Consider the following 17,233-nt stretch of genomic DNA (forward strand, 5'->3'; position numbering starts at 1 on the left):
TCTTAATTGATTCTAAGTTCAACATCAATTGACTTCTCATTGCTTCACACAAGTCATAATCGACATTCTCTATCATCATTTTGTAGGCGGCATGCACAACAATAGATGGTACACTGTTCATCCTACTGGAATGCAATATCCGATAGCCAATAACAATTGTTACAAATCTAACTCCATGATCTGCAATGTTATTAACCAATATAGCATGACCATCAGCAATGGTCTTGGTCAATGCAATCACAGTCTCCTTTGAGATTGTTCTTAGTTTTGGTACTTCACCGGTTTGGTAGAAACTGGTTACGACATGGATAGCCTCCTTCGCGATAGTGTGAGAAATATCAAGATACATATTACCTCCATGTACTCGACTAAGGATAATTCTAACATGTTCTTCCTCAAAATCTTCAAGAAAATAGGCCGCATTATGAAAACCCTTTTCATAAACCGTAATATATTTGGGTTTGGTTTTTCCACTCTTATCACACAAAGATTTGAAGTTGCAAATAGATTGCCAATGATCCTAGATCCTCAATTTTATAGTCTATATAATTTGTAAAATCACACTTGATCAAAACACCATTGGGAACTTGAGACAATGCATTATAAGATTATATTTTATCCAGTTCTATAGACTCCATAGCTTCCGCAGTAATCATAAGACTCTTTGCTACTCTAGATGATGATGTCATTCTATATAATCTTGATTGGAGAGAGAAATTAGAAAAATACCTTATTCCCTTCATGTTGGTAGTGTTTCCGGTTGTTCTCTTGCATGCACACCCATTTCACCTTTCCTTATCTTTGAATCCAATTCAACTTTTGATTCGTAGCACAAATCTATTCGCAATCAACTAATAATGATCTGTTTCACTCTGCAAGTGCTCACAAATTCTTCTTTGATGCAATTAGGGTAAAAATAACTTAGTAAAACTTCCTTTTATTACTTACCCACTGCATTAATTACACAATCGATAGGGTAACAAACCCTAATTACCGCTTAACAAGCTTGCTTATACCAATAGGTGTATAACCGATTGATAATCCTTAGAAAATTGATAGATAATAATATAAATAATTCTCATATTAAAACTCAAAATGCAAAAATCTCTCACCATAGACTCTTCAAGGGGTCCGGAAGTAGATTTACCACTATGCTCCCCTTAGGATTGTTGAAAAGCTCAGTTCACCGGTGCAAGATTCTCCACACTAGGTGAAGGATTTGATTCTTTTGCTGGCTTGTTCTCACTTTTCTTTTTCCAAATTTTGTTCATCTCTGCTTTAGTTTCTTTAACATCAACCTTCTACTTTCCTTTCAAATCTTCAGAGTGGTTTACCAGTTTTTTCTTCTTGGTTCTACACAACTTGGCCATGTGTCCCAGTTTCTGACAATGATTGCAGCCCATCCCACATGCTCTCCAAGCTCATGCATTACCTCTTCTAGTTCTTCTTTTGCAGTTCATAGCCACATGTCTATAGTTATTGCAAATTGTGTAAATCACATTTGTTACCTTCTCCATCTCATATGGACTTAATCGGTTTACATAAGGTTTTTTCCAATTCATGTTTCTCTAGTTGTCATAGGTCCTTCTCTAGTACCCAATAGGTCTTGGATTCATGTGAGGTATTGGATTGTTTGCTCCATATCTGCATTCAACTGATCTATGTCCATACATGTTGCATGTGTAACAATGACCTTCAAATCTCCTAGACACATATCTAGTATGAGCATTATAGCCCGTGTTCTCATTAGATTTTATTCTACATAGATTAGCAGTATGTCCAGGTTTAAGACAACTAAAACAAACTAGTTTGTAAGCTTTCTTACTGGCAGGCTTCTTAGCCTTAGGAGCAGTTTTACCTTTATGCATGTTTCTCTTGGTACTGGAAGTTTCTCCTTTCTTAGATTTATTGAATCCTAATCTAGATGTGTCACCTTTCATCCTCTGAGATTGGATCTGTTCATCCAACATAGAGGAACTTTTTTTGAATTTGTCAAGTTTCTCATTAGCCTCAGTAAGCTCTTTGGTAAGATCTTCATTATGCTTTGTAAGAGTCTCTCTAAGAGACATTTCCATTTGAAGATCTAACTGTAAAGATTCTTTTTCTTCCTTCTCCTCATGTCAATGTTCATGCAAAGTGGCATTCTCCTGCTTGATATTTCTCTTTGATCAAGTCTTCAGTTGCCCTCCTTGCTTCAAGCTCTTGATGTTGTAAGCCAATAACACTGAAAGGGGGGATGAATCAGTGTTATACTAGAATAGAAGATTTTACCCTTAACAAAACATTCATACACCAACCGGTATACCGGTATAAATAAAGTTGAAATAAGTAATGCAACCAATAAGCCAAACACATAATTGAGAACCATAACACAGATTTATATGTGGAAAACCTCAATGAGGAAAAACCATGGTGGGATTTGTGACCCACAATATCAATTCACTAGCCATATGAAGAGATATTACAATATATGATGGGCCTACACTTGTAGGAAGGCTTACAGCCTAGAGGACACTTTTCATCACAAAAGGAGCATCACTGAATACAAAACAATCTAGATAACAATCCGGAGAATAGTGAAATTCTTAGTATAGAATCTCCTATGCAAGAATACAGTTTTGATTTAAGCTTAGTCTATTCTGGTTAAAATCCTAAACCTCAGTACCAGACTAACCCTTACAATGAATTTCTCACATACATAGTCTCTCTAATATATTTTGCATTACATTACATCCATAACCTTATCCATCCATATCAAAAGTGATCTAATTAGTCTCCCCTATATACCCTATACAAATTTATGCCTTATGTTGGCTTACAAGGAGATATATAATTATATATTACATGTTGGCTAATATATAAATGAATAAGCATTAAAACAAGTTGTCAATGCCCAATCCAAGATGTGTCGACCTCCAATACCGATATCCTTCACCATACCATGTTGGCCTGAATTGTTGGTGACTAAAGAAATATTCTATCCCGTCAGTGCCAGTGTAGAGTCTATGAAGTGCCTTCCGGTACACCATATGAAGTTGGAACCCAAAATCATGTTGCCATCAATGACAACATAATGAAACCAACCAATAGAGTGTCAATTGCCAACACTTGACTCATACGAATTGTAAGAGCTTCAAGTTCTCTCCTCGAGTTTAGCTTTTCACCATTCAGTTTCTCCACTTCTTCAGCCAGTGCATCAATGTTGGCCTCATTTGAAGAACTGTTGTCAGAGATCTCCAATAGTTTCTCAGTCATCTCTCTCCTTTTAACTTGTGAAGCTTTGAATCTACCTTTGAGAGTTTCAAGCTCTTCCCTGGTTGCATCACGTACTCTAGCCATCTCTCTATAACTCATATCCCCCATAATGGCTTTAGGGTTTCCTTCCAAGCGATTAAGCCTTAAGGAAGTTAAGCTCTGATACCAATTGATAGACTTATAAATCACTGAGAGGGGGGGAGGGGGGTGAATCAGTGATAGAAAAAAAAATAACACTTTAAACACAGACTAGTAAAAATAATTAACTAGTTTACTTAAGACTTTGCATGAAATCCAAAGTGTTATAAAAGCATTCACAAAACATTCACCATAACACAAGTTTTTACACGTGGAAAACCCAACTAGAGAAAAGAACGATGAGATGGGGCTCACAAGTTAACTATCTGCAGAAATAGGTAATTGACCGGGTAAGGTCTATAAAGTGGTCTATTGGGAGCGAATCCTGTTAAAGATCCCAAAGCTCTATTAGGAGCTATACCTGGTTAAAGGTGATACCTTGCTAGGAGTAACCTCGATAGAGGATTTCAAATCCAAACTAATGGATAACTTGGTTAGAGGATTTGTATAATGAAGCTTGTTAGAGCTTACCCAATTAGGGGATTTAACTGTTGTAGTGATTAGAAAACAAAAGGTGGTATGATCTAGAAATAGCACATCTTGCTTGTACAAATCCTTTTGTGCTCATTGAATACTACATCACCAACATACTCTACAACTCCTTCAATAAATCACATCAACTCTAACTCATAACATCACTTGTATCTCATGTCCTAAAAATAACTAATCACAATGTCATTTTATAGACATTAGATTTCATGTCGGCTCAAGAACCTCATCACAATTTCCTAGGTTCAGTGTATCTAGACAATCTTCCATAACACATCACAAATCATCACCAAAAATGTTGGTTAGAGATAACTCATCATGACTAGTGAAACTCATCACACAATCAGTGAAAACTAGTTGGAACATCAATACCGGTTGAGAGTTAACCACTTCCAATTTACAGACCGATTTTCCTTCATTTTCCTCCTTGCCTTCTTCGTTGTATCCTGAAACTGGTGTCAATGTAATTAACCAAAATCAATTGTCTTCACTTCATATACCAGTTGTCTACATATACCGATTAGACACCTTCATACCAGTTGGACTTCTCTATACATATGATACCGATTTGCAATACAAAGACTTAGGAGTAGTACTGGTTTGTCTTAACAATTTGATCATATGTGTGTGTGTGTGTATGTGTGCCATCAATGATAACACATAAAGTCATCCAATGCAAAAATCATCATCAAGCCAAAACCAATAGGTTGTAGCCCTTCTAGCTTTGTATTTTCTGTAGTGAGCTCTAGGCAGTGTGCCTAAATGCATGTGCATTCCCCATTGTAATATTTCACTTACTCATTATAGGGTATTATCCTAGTATGGGTAGGTTCCCACCATAGTTTTTCCCTTAATCATGTTTTCCATGTCAAAAATCTTGGTGTTATGTATTTGATGTGGTGTTGTTTCATGTTTTAACTTTTAGTTTTCAGATCTGATTTGTGGTTTAAGTTACAGTAAGTTTTTGAACAAACTAATTCATTTCTCCCTCTTAGTTTTTTGCATTGTTGCCAACATACTGAATATCAATGTGTTTGGTCTGATCATGAAATTTCAGATTCTTCGCTAGGCATATCACACTCTGACTGTCACAGTAAACTGTTATTGCACCATGTTTTATTCCAACATATGAACATAGTCTCTAAAGCCAAATCGCTTCTTTACAAGTATGAGTAGCTTCCATATAATTTACTTCTGTAGTGGAAAAAGAAACCACAACCTATTGATAACTCATCAAACTAATTGTACCACTAGATATAGTAAACAAATAAGTGTAGGTGGATCTTTTGCTATCAATATCTCCTACCCATTCTAAATCCACATAACCATTAATATCAAGGGAAATCGTGTCTCCTACCAAATTACCATGATAACATAAAGAATACTCTAAGGTACCTTTAAATATCTGAAGACTCTTTTGACTGCATCCCATTAAACTCTATCAATATTAGACACATATCTAGAAAGAACTCCCACTAATTGGGAAATGTGTAGTCTAGTACAGGCCATAGCATACATCAAACTTCCAAGTACACTTTGGTAAGATAATTTGTTCTCATCTTCCATCTCCTATGGAGATGTAGGACAATCTGAAATAGATAATTTTATTCCAACTATAAAAGGAACACACAATGGTCTACAATCCTGCATGTTCAACCTCCATAAAACTGAATTCACATACTTACTATGGCCTAACCAAAACTTTTTGTTCACTCTCTCTCTTCTAATTTTTATCCTAAGAATGCATTGCGCTACACCAAGATCTTTCATTTCAAAATTTGACTTTAGTTCTAATATCATACCTTTCCCTTTCCTAGTAAATAACATATCATCAACATATAAAGTAATGTATAGTAAATTACCACCATCAGATTTATAATAAACACAATGATCTGATTTAGAATATTCAAATCCCAAACTCAACACATATGTATCAAATTTTTGGTACCACATCCTACAACTCTATTTGAGGCCATACAAAGATTTCTATAATATACAGACTAAATTACTTTTACTTTCACCAGATAGTGCTTTGGTTGTGTCACATAAATATCTTCCTCTAAACCACCATGAAGGAAAGCAGTTTTCACATCCATTTGCTCAACCTCTAAATCATAAGAAACAACAATAGAAACCAAAAATCTAATGTATACCATTTTTCAATAGGACAAAATATCTCACTATAATCAACACCCTCAACCTGTGAGTAGCCTTTTGCAACCAACCTTTCTTCATACTTCTTAATGCCTCCATTTGAACCAATATTTTTCTTGAACATTCATTTACAACCAACAAGTTTTCGTCCTTCAGGAAATAGTACAAGATCTCATTTGTTATTCTTTTTCAAAGTTGTCATTTCTTCTTCCAAAACAATCTTCTAGGATTCTGTATCATTCATACCTAATGCCTCTTCTACAAATCTAGGTTCATCAACATTAGTATTCAAAGCAAAAAATACATCTCCAATCATCAGGTAAATATCTTTCAGGTGGTTGTCTATGTCTTGTAGACCTTCAAACAAGTTGAGTTGAAGGTTCTTCCTCCTCTTCTAAAGATTCAGAGTTAGATGAGCTCTCCTCAACTTCTTACCTATCTAGGGGTCTCAATCCAACTCTTTCATGCATAGAAGGAAATCGAATCACATCTTCCTTTTTAGTCTCTTTTGGCTACAATGTAATAGAAGGAGACCTAATTTCTCTAAAAATAACACACCTACTATGTATTACATTTTGTGTCCCAAATCTTGTATCCTTTCACACCATAACTATTTTCGATGAAGATACATTTCATAGCCTTGTTCTCCAGCTTTGTTTGTTTCTCCTTTGGCACATGTGTATATTCCTTATAACCAAAAACTTTATGATTTCACAATGAAGGCTTGTGACTTGACCATGATTCCATAGGTGTTTTATCAACAAGAGTCGATGTAGGAGACCTTCTAATCAGGTGGCAAGCAGTGGCAACTTCAACCCAAAACTTTTTTTCTAGACCAACACCACTCAACATATTCCTAGCCTTCTCCCTGAGTGTCCTATTCATTCTTTTTGTAACTCCATTCTACTTTGGCGAATACAGAGTCGTCTTCTGTCTATTAATGCCACGATCTTTACATAATCTATTAAAATCATTAGAGAAAAATTCATCATCATTATCAATCCTCAAACATTTTATTTTATTTCCAATATACAATTCAAACATTGCTTTAAATTATTTAAATTGACTGAAAACTTCAGATTTACTTTTTAGAAAGTATACCCATGTCCTACTAAAATAATCAATAAATGAAACATAATATGTGGATTTTTCAATGGAAGGAACATCTACAAGACCAAACACATTAGAATGAATAAGATCCAAAATACCACAAGATTTATGAGAACTCGACTAAAATTGAACATGGTTTTGTTTTCCATAAATGCAACACTCACATGATTGAAAGTCAAGATTACAATCATTCAAACCTTCAACAAGGTTTTTATTTTTCAAGGTTCTTAGATCTTTTCTCGAATATGGCCAAGTCTCTAGTGCCATAACATAGTCTTCTCTATAGATCACTTTTCTTTAGAAGAAAGAGAACCCTTACGTACCCAAAAGCCATGCCCATCCACTGAAGGTGAAACCCTTAAATCTTCTGATGAAATATCCATAGATTTAATTTTTACAAAAGTGCTATTACACTCAAGAATGTATTTCTCTAGATTATACAAAGTACCAAATCTGACACCTCTAGCATTCACCATAGTACCCTTAATCATCTTACATCCTACATCATAAAAGACTAACTACACACCCGCATCTATCAGTTTTCTCACAGACAATAAACTTTGTTTTAATCTAGGGATATGCAACACACCATCAATCCTTTTTTTCTACCATCGGGAACATTTATTCTAACTTTACCTTGTCCAAAAATGTTTACCTCAATTAAATTCTCCATATTTAATAAACCAATATCTATTGGAAGTCATGTCAAAAGATTGCAAGTCTGAGTCAATTAGCCATGCATCATTACTTGCATGAGTAGCCAAAGCTACAATGAATGCATCACCATCTTCCTTATTGGACTCAAAATCAGAATCAAAATTCTTCTTTTTCTTCTTCTTTTCTTATCTGCAGTCCTTATAGACGTGTCTTGTTTTATCGCAATTCCAACATATGACTTTGGACTTTCTAGTAGATTTCAATCTCCCTTTGGATTTGTATTTATTATGCTTCTCATTCTTCTTTTCTATTTCCTTAGGTCTTCCATGAACAATTAGGGCTTTTTTCAAACTAGTGGATACCTTCCTCCACATCTCTTCACCAAGTGGGGCACCCACCACATCTTCAGACTTCAAAATAATAGAAGTACTACCAATAGCCATAACAAGAGAATCCCACAAATCAAGCAAAGAACAAAGCAAGATCTGACATTTCTCCTCTTCATCCATTTTAACACCAACAGGTGCCAATTGATACACCAACATATTAAACTTGCCATCTGAAAATTCCTGCAACAAGATCAAAAAGTACCTTCTGCATAAGCCCCTCACTCAAATCTAGATTAGTTCAAAAAACTCAACAACCCACAATTGAAACCAAAGGTGATCAGGATCTAATACAAGTTGTAAGGAAGTTAAGTAGAAGAACACGTTCCTATACTAACCTTGAGAGGAGGGTAATGCAAATAAAATTATAGATTGTTACAACAATGATAGAAACTTAACATAAATAAACATAATATCATGCATACCATAACATAATGATTTACATGGAGAAATAAACATAATATCATGCAATCAACAACATATTACAATATACTTGTAGAGAAATATCTTCATAGGAGTACCACTAATCAAAGACTCAAAGGTAACTCAATAGCCATAAGACTTTTTCACACAAACTCTATCTCATTTACCTCATATATAGATGAGATACAATACAAGAAACTGTCAAACGGTATTAAAAAATTCATCTAATAAAATGGAACTGACCTCATCTCCAATCTAGATGCCCTATGACGTGTCAAAACACACATCAACATGTGTTCCTCTCTTTTAAAACTCATTTATGTTTTCAATATATTTTTTATATTTCTTATTTCAAGAGTTCAAACTTCTAGAGGCCATAACTTGTGAATTAGGTGTTCGATTGAACAATTGTCTTCAGCATCGAAAAGCTCACAAAGTGCTTTGTCACCTCATAACCCGCTAAGCTAATTATGCCAACTTTTTAATGTGTTTTGAAGGGTCTAAAGTCATTAAAATTAATATAAATCTTTAATTTCACCTTCCAAAAATAGAAACTTTAATATCTTCAAAACTAGCTATGATCTTTGCAACGAAAATTTACTAGCATGCTTATCTAACTAATCTGAAGCTTTGGACATGATTTAACACCATTTTGTGCACAAATAAAAACTTACTATAAATAGTAACCTCGTGTAAATGAAAGGTTGAGACACAATTTTCCCAACATAAAAGATCAAAATTTTGATAAGAAACACAAATGTTATGCCCATTTTACTAAAGTATGTTTTTTATGTTGAACAAAATGGATATCCATTTTAGAAAACATGACATCACAATAATGATGTCACAAAATGGATATTCATTTATATCAAATATCTATTATTTGTGGATATCTATTTTGGTTTGGTATTACCAAACAAACTTCAGATTTTGGGCAATCGATACAAAAAATCAAAGAAGAATTTGGCATGTTTCACAAAGTTTAAAACACATTTTTTCCCCATTGCCACTTTTTGGCCCCTCACGATGCTTTACATACCCATGCTGAGCAAGAGAGAGAGAAGTTGAGAGGAAGAAGGGTTGGGAAAGGGAGGCGAGAGAGGAATCTATAAAGGAAAAGGGAGAGATGGGGGGAGAGAGAGAGACGGAGAGAGAGAGAGAGAGAGAGGTAATTAGGAGAAGGAGGGGAGGGGAGATACGGAAGTATCAACATAGAGAGATATGGTTTGCAAGGAAGAGGGGGAGAGAGGGAGGGAAGGAGAAAGGGGGAGGGGGTTGGCGAAGGGTAGGGGGAGAGCGATATGTAGGTAGAGAAAGGGAAATGGAGAGAGAGATATAGGAAGAGAAGGGGAAAGGGATCTACAGAGAGAGTAATTAGAATGAGGGAAAGAGGGAAGAAATGGAAGTATTAATAAAAAGAGAGGGAGATAAGGGGAAAGAGAGAGGATGTGCACAAGGGAGAGGTGGAAGAGAGAGAGAGAGAGAGAGATAGAGAGAGAGAGAGAGAGAGAGAGAGAGAGAGAGAGAGAGAGAGAGCGCTCAATATCTAAAAGAATGATACATAGAAGGAGAGAGTTGGGTACAAATAAGTGTACAGGGTTTTAGGGATAGTAGGAGATATAGACATGTAGCTAGATGAAAAGAGTGTCCAAATGTGAGATTATATGAGGGATCCAAGGAAGTATAATTTATTTATATAAAATGTTATATGAGGATATATATATATATATTGGTATCATTAATTATATTATATTATATGTATTAGTAATATATATGTTGGCATATTGGCATAACTGATCATGTGAATGGATATTGGCATAATTGTTGATGATATTGATGAACTGGTATAAGGATTGTTGGTGATGATATAGTTGAGATGTTGTTTGATGACTTGATGATCAGTTTGTGTTGTCATTGATGGCAACTATGGTTATATTGTTCTATCATGTTATCTAAGTCATCTATGATTGACCAGAAAGCTATGGAATGGATTTTATAGTTAATTGGCAAATAGGACTTTAACCAATAAATGTGAAACTTTGTTATGCTTAACTAATTGGATCTTGAGATTGATGAGGAATTTGGTATTGTGGTTTGGCATGTGTGTTTGTAACATTGTAATGAGGTTATGACCAGAACCACATTATGTTTTGGCTACGGGAAGCCATGTTTGTGATTGACTAATGTATTTTCTGTAAGGTTTTAGTAGGGTTTAAGAACTGATATTAAAATCTTATAACTGGTAATGATTTTGAGTTCGGCAGTGCATTACATTTGTTTGTAAGATGGTGATGACATGGTTGAATCTACGTGAAGTGTTAAGATGTTGTTTTGGCACGATCAAAGAGTGAATTTCTTGGGAATGAGCGAAGTGCTTAGTAGAATGAGCTAAGGGTTTGAAAGTGTATCAAATCGAAGTGCGGTGATAATTCAATGGATGTAATTGATTTGTAATGATCCATATGATGATATGAAATGAGTTGTAAAGATCTGTTATGATCTATGATGTAAATCTTAGGGTTTTGTAACCGACTAAGATGTAAAGTCTATTTAGGGTAAGTCTGTGATGATTTACTATGTCGGTGATCAAAGGAAGAGTGTGTGGTGGAACCAGTGTGTGTGTTTGCAAGAGAGAAGTAGATTGGAGGAGGAAAGGATCTGTACAAGAAAGAAGAGAGTGTTATTGTCAGATCATACATCTTTTGTTCCCTAACAGTTGCAATAGACTCAAAATCCCTTAATCGGGTAGGTTCTGACAAGCCTGATTGTATAAATCCCTTCATCGGGTGACTCATTAGCTTGGGTTCTAAATCCTTTCACAACGTTACTCTTAACAGAGTAAAGCTCCTAATAGGGCTGAGGTAAATCCCTTAACCAGGGGACTCCTAATAGGGTCTGCTCTTAATCGCGCATATTTGTAAGCTCCTAACCAAACTAGGCTCCTAACAGGGCACATTCTGAAAGAGTGCAAAAATCTTATGGGTACCAATTCCCACTGTGGTTTTTCCCATTTTGGTTTCCACATTAAAATCCTAGTGTTTATGTGTTGATTGAATTATTATGTGTTTAGTTGATATCTTTCTATTGCATGGATGTTGATGAACACTTAGAGGAACAGTTTGATGAATCTGATCAGCAGTATGATTTCAATTATTACTGCTACTATTTATGAGTTGTTTTGAAAGAATTTTTTTGTGGTTATTAAAGTTTTAAAAGTTTATTGTTATTACTGATTCACCCCCCCTCTTAGTAATAACCAATTTCTGACAAATAACAATTGGTATTAGAGCCTTGGTCCTCTATGTGCAGAAACTTAATTAGTTGAGAAAAAGATCCAGAGGAAAATGATGAAGAAGAAGGGTCTGAAGTTTACCAAGGACAACTACATGATATGGAAAGATAGAATGAATTTTTATATAAAAGGTATGGGTTCTCAATTTTGGCAACATTTTACTACTAAATATTTACCCCCTATCGGTCTTCTAACTCCAGATCAGATTAAGGAGCAATAGGAAAACAATCAAGCACTGGAAGCCATTGTAAGTTCATTGTCTAATACTGAATACATTGATGTACATTGATTATAAACTGCATTTGAGGTTTGGGAGAAATTAGAACTAATCTATGATGGTGATAAACATGTTCAAAAAGCTAAGGAAGAGAGTCTTAGAGGTAAATTTGTTGATATGAGAATGGTAGAAGATGAAGATATAGCTCAGTATGGAAAAAGGATTAAAGAGGTTGTCGGTGGTATTAAAAGTGTTGGAGGAAAGAATGAAGATGACACTATTGTAAGTAAGATGTTAAGAATTCTTTTACCTACCTATTCTATAAGAGTTTCTGATATTCAAGAGTTAAGGTCAGTAAGTAGTGATAAAGTCATTGTTGATTCACTCATTGGTAAACCGACTACATTTGAATTAAATAGTTTTGATAATAGTATTTCTAAGACATCTGAACCAGCTTTTAAAGCATCTGTAACCAATACACCTGTGAGAAAAGGGAAAGATGTGTGTCATAGTTATGATTACAGATCTAGTCATGGAAATAGCAGAGGAGATGATGATGAAGATCATCTGATGGAGTTTGAAGATCTTCTGGGTAAGAGACTTCCAAGAGGCACTAGTAAATATAAAGGTAAACTACCTGTTAAGTGTTTCTCTTAGAATAATATTGGACATATTGTTGCAAATTGCCCTAACAGTGATAGTAAGGAGAATTTTAGGAAATATAAAGGAAAATGGAAGAAACAATGCTATGTTGCAGTTGATGAAGGTGTGATAGATGAGGAATCTGAAGATGATGACAATGAGGAGATTGTCTTTGTTGCTGTGAAGGAAGATCTGACTGATGAAAAGGCTTTGGTATCTCAGTTTGACTCTAGTGATTAATGGATAATAGAGAGTGGTTGTACACATCACATGATCGGTGATAAGAACAAATTCATATCCTTTGAAGAGTTTGATGGCAGTGTGGTAAGATTTGGTAATAATTCACCCTTCATGGTAAAAGGTAAAGAATCTATTTCACTTAATGGTAAGAGTAATGTAGATGATTTTTATTTGGTTGAAGGATTAAAACATAACTTGTTGAGTGTTGGACAACTAAATGATAAAGGATATCACCTTGAGTTTAAAAAAGGAATGTGTAGGATCATGGGATGAAATGGAGATTTGATAACTACTAGTAAACATACTAGAGGTAATCTTTTTCATTTGAATGCTAATGTGAATAGTTGTTTGGTGGCTAAAATTGAAGATAGTTGGTTGTGGCACAAAAGGTTATGTCATGTAAATTTGATAATTTGATAAAGTTCAACAAATCAAGTATGGTGAGAGGTATGCCCCAACTTGTTAAACAAGATAATGTGTTATGCAAAGATTGTCATATGGGTAAGATGACTTTGACATCTTTTAAGAGTAAATCTTTTTCTTCCGAGCATATTCTTGATTTAGTGCATATTGATCTATGTGGTCCTATGAGGACTAGAATTTTTTATGGTGATAAGTATTTTATGATTTTCACTGATGATTTTTCAAATATGATGTGGGTAAATTTCTTCAAGGAGAAATCAGAGGCATTCAACAAATTCAAGATCTTTAAAGCCCTAGTCAAAAAGGAAACCGACAAGAATCTGAAGTGCTTAAGATCTGACCAGGGTAGCGAATTTACTTCTGATGAGTTTACTAGGTATTATGAAGAACACAGAATAAAGAGACAGATGCTAGCACCTAATACTCCACAATAGAATGGCATTGTAGAGAGGAGAAATAGAACAATTGTGGAAGCTGCTAGAAAAATGTTGATACAAGGAGATGTTCCAAAAATGTTTTGGAGAGAAGTAGTTAGCACTATTGTTTATACTTTGAACCAGGTTCTTGTGAAGAAAGGTAATGATAAAACACCTTATTAACTTTGGCATGGTAAGATTCCTAATGTCAGCTACTTTAAAGTTTTTGGTAGTAGATGTTTTATTAAGAGAGATTATTTTACTGGAAAGTTTGATGTGAAGAGTGATGAAGCGATATTTCTTGGATATTCTACCAAGAGTAAAGAATTCAAATGTTATAATAAAAGGACAAAGAAAATAGTTGAGTGTGAATGTTAAAATTGATGAATTTTTTGACAAACCTGATGAGTCTAGCATATCTGAGTGTATTGATGATAAAGAAAAACTTGTGTATATTGAACCAGAAGTGCAGAAGGAAGATGAGCAAAACAATGTAGAAATAGGAGCTCAACCAGTAAGCGATGAAGAAGATGATGAACATGAAGAAGAAAGCATTGCACCAGAAACAGTAATCCCAAGATATGTAAGGCTAAATCATTTAGAAGACCAGATTATAGGTGACAAGAATGCTAGTGTGCAGACAGGAAGAAAAAACAGAGAGAATTAATGTATGATTTCAACTATTGAGCCAGATAATGTTAGAGAGGCTTTGAAAGATGAAGACTAGTTGAATGCAATGAATGTAGAACATGACCAGATTGAGAAAAACAATACATGGTCTCTTGTTCCTAGACTGGAAGACACAAATGTTATTGGGACAAAATGGGTATTCAAAAACAAACTTAATGAGGATGGCGAAGTTGTTAGAAACAAGGTGAGGTTGGTTTGCGAAGGGTATGCACAAGAAGAAGGTGAAGATTATGGTGAAACCTTAGCACTAGTGGCAAGAATTGAAGGTGTTAGAATGTTGCTTGTCTTTGCTGCTTTTAAAGGATTTAACGTATATCAGATGGATGTTAAATAAACTTTTTTGAATGGTATCTTGGAAGAAGAAGTATATATAGAACAACTAGATGGTTTTGAATTGAGTGAAGATGAAAATATGGTTTGAAAAATAAACAAGGCACTATATGTTTTGAAGCAAGCTCCCGGAGCATGGTTTGAGAGATTGCATGCACATCTGATCAAGATAGGATTCTAGAGAACCAATGAGGACAATAACATATATTTGAGGACTGATGGAGGCAAAATGTTACTTGTTGAATTTTTTGTTGATGATATAATATTTGGTGGAAATGATGATATGTGTACCTCTTTTGCAGATGAAATGAAGAAATAATTTGAGATGTCTCTTATCAGTGAGATACAATTCTTTATTGGTTTATAGATTCAACAACTAGAGAATGGAATATTTATCTATCAGACTATGTATGTAAAAGAAGTCTTGAATAGTTTTGGCATGGAAGATTGTAAACCGGTTGGTACTCTGATGGTGACAAGTTGTATATTATCAAAACAAGATGATTCATCATTTGTGGATGAGAAAGATTATAGGTCTATGATTGGAAAGTTGCATTATGTTGTTCACAGTAGATCGAACATTGCACATGTTTTAGGATTGGTTGCAAGATTTCAGAAAGATTTTGGTTTGTGGTATCCTTACAATTATAATTTTTCTTTAAAAGTTTTCACCGATGCAGACTGGGCTAGAAATGTTGACGATCATAAAAGAACAACCAGTGGAGCTTTCTTTTTAGGAGAAAGATTGGTGGGATAAGAAAGAAATAGTCTTGTATTTCATAATCTACAACTAAAGCATAATATGTGGTAGCATCAATGAATTGTACTCAGGATATATGGATGAGACATATTTTGGAAGGTTTTAAGGAAGACATGTCTGAACTAGTGACTATCCATTGTGATAACACTAGTGCTATTAATATTTCAAAAAATCTTGTGTTACATGCAATAACAAAGCATATTGAGTTGAAGTATCACTTTCTGAGGGAAAGAGTATAGGAGAAGAAAGTAAAAATGGAGTATGTCTCTAGCAAAGAGAAGTTAGCATATATATTCACTAAACCTTTACCTAAGACAACCATTCAATATCTCAGAGGTAGATTAGGGGTTGTAGTCCTGCACAAGATCAACTAAGATACTGGTGATGCATCAATCCAATGAATTCATTGAATATATTTTAGTTTTGGATTGATCTAAAGAGAGCTACTCCTCATGGGGAGCAACTATGATGAGATAAGCCGAGATGAATACAACAAAGGTATTTGCACCTTTGGGATTGTTGTCAATGGGGGAGAAGAACTAGTTGAGGTGAAGAAGAACTAGATAGCCGACAAAAGAAATACAAAGGAGATGTTGAGTAGAAGAGCAAGTTCAGAACATCTCAGTTCAATTCAGCATGATGAGGTTTTTTAGTATTGCCATCAATGCCAAAGGGGGAGAATGTTGGCATATTGGCATAACTGATAATGTGAATGGATATTGGCATAATTATTGATGATATTGATGAATTGGTATAAGGACTATTGGTAATGATATAGTTGAGATGTTGTTTGATGACTTGATGACCAGTTTGTGTTGTCATTGATGGAAACTATGGTTACATTGTTATATCATGTTATCTAAGTCATATATGATTGATCAGAAGGCTATGGAATGGATTTATCAGTTAACTAGAAAATAGGACTTTAACTGGTAAATGTGAAACTATGTTATGCTTAAGTAATAGGATCTTGAGATTGATGAGGAATTTGGTGTTGTAGATTGGAATATGTATTTGTAACATTGTATTAAGGTCATGAAATAAACTGCATCATGTTTTGGCTATCGAAAGTCGTGTTTGTGATTGACTGATGTATTTTATATAGGGTTTTTGTAGGGTTTAAGAACCGGTATTCAAATCTTATAACTGATAATGATTTTGAGTTCGTTGGTGCATTACATTATGTTTATAAGATGGTGACGATGTGGATGAATCCACATGAAGTGATAAGATGTTGTTTTGGTGTGATCAAAGAGCAATTTTTTTGGGAATGAGTGAAGTGCTTAGTAGAATGAGCTAAGCATTTGAAAGTGTATCAGATTGAAGTGAGGTGATCATTCAACTATTGTAATTGATTTGTAATTGATTGTAATGAGTTGTAAAGATTTGTAATGATCTATGATGTAAATCTTAGGGTTTTGTAACCGACTAAGTTGTAAAGTCTATTTAGGGTAAGTTTGTGATGATTTACTGTGTCGGTGATCAAAGGAAGAGTGTGTGGCCGAACTAGTGTGTGTTTCTACAAGAGAGAAGTAGATTGGAGTAGGAAATGATTTGTACAAGAAAGTTGAGAGTGCTATTTTTCAGATCATGCATCCGCTTTTCCATAAT

This window comes from Cryptomeria japonica, chromosome 10, assembly GCF_030272615.1.
Source record: "Cryptomeria japonica chromosome 10, Sugi_1.0, whole genome shotgun sequence".
Taxonomy (NCBI): domain Eukaryota; kingdom Viridiplantae; phylum Streptophyta; class Pinopsida; order Cupressales; family Cupressaceae; genus Cryptomeria; species Cryptomeria japonica.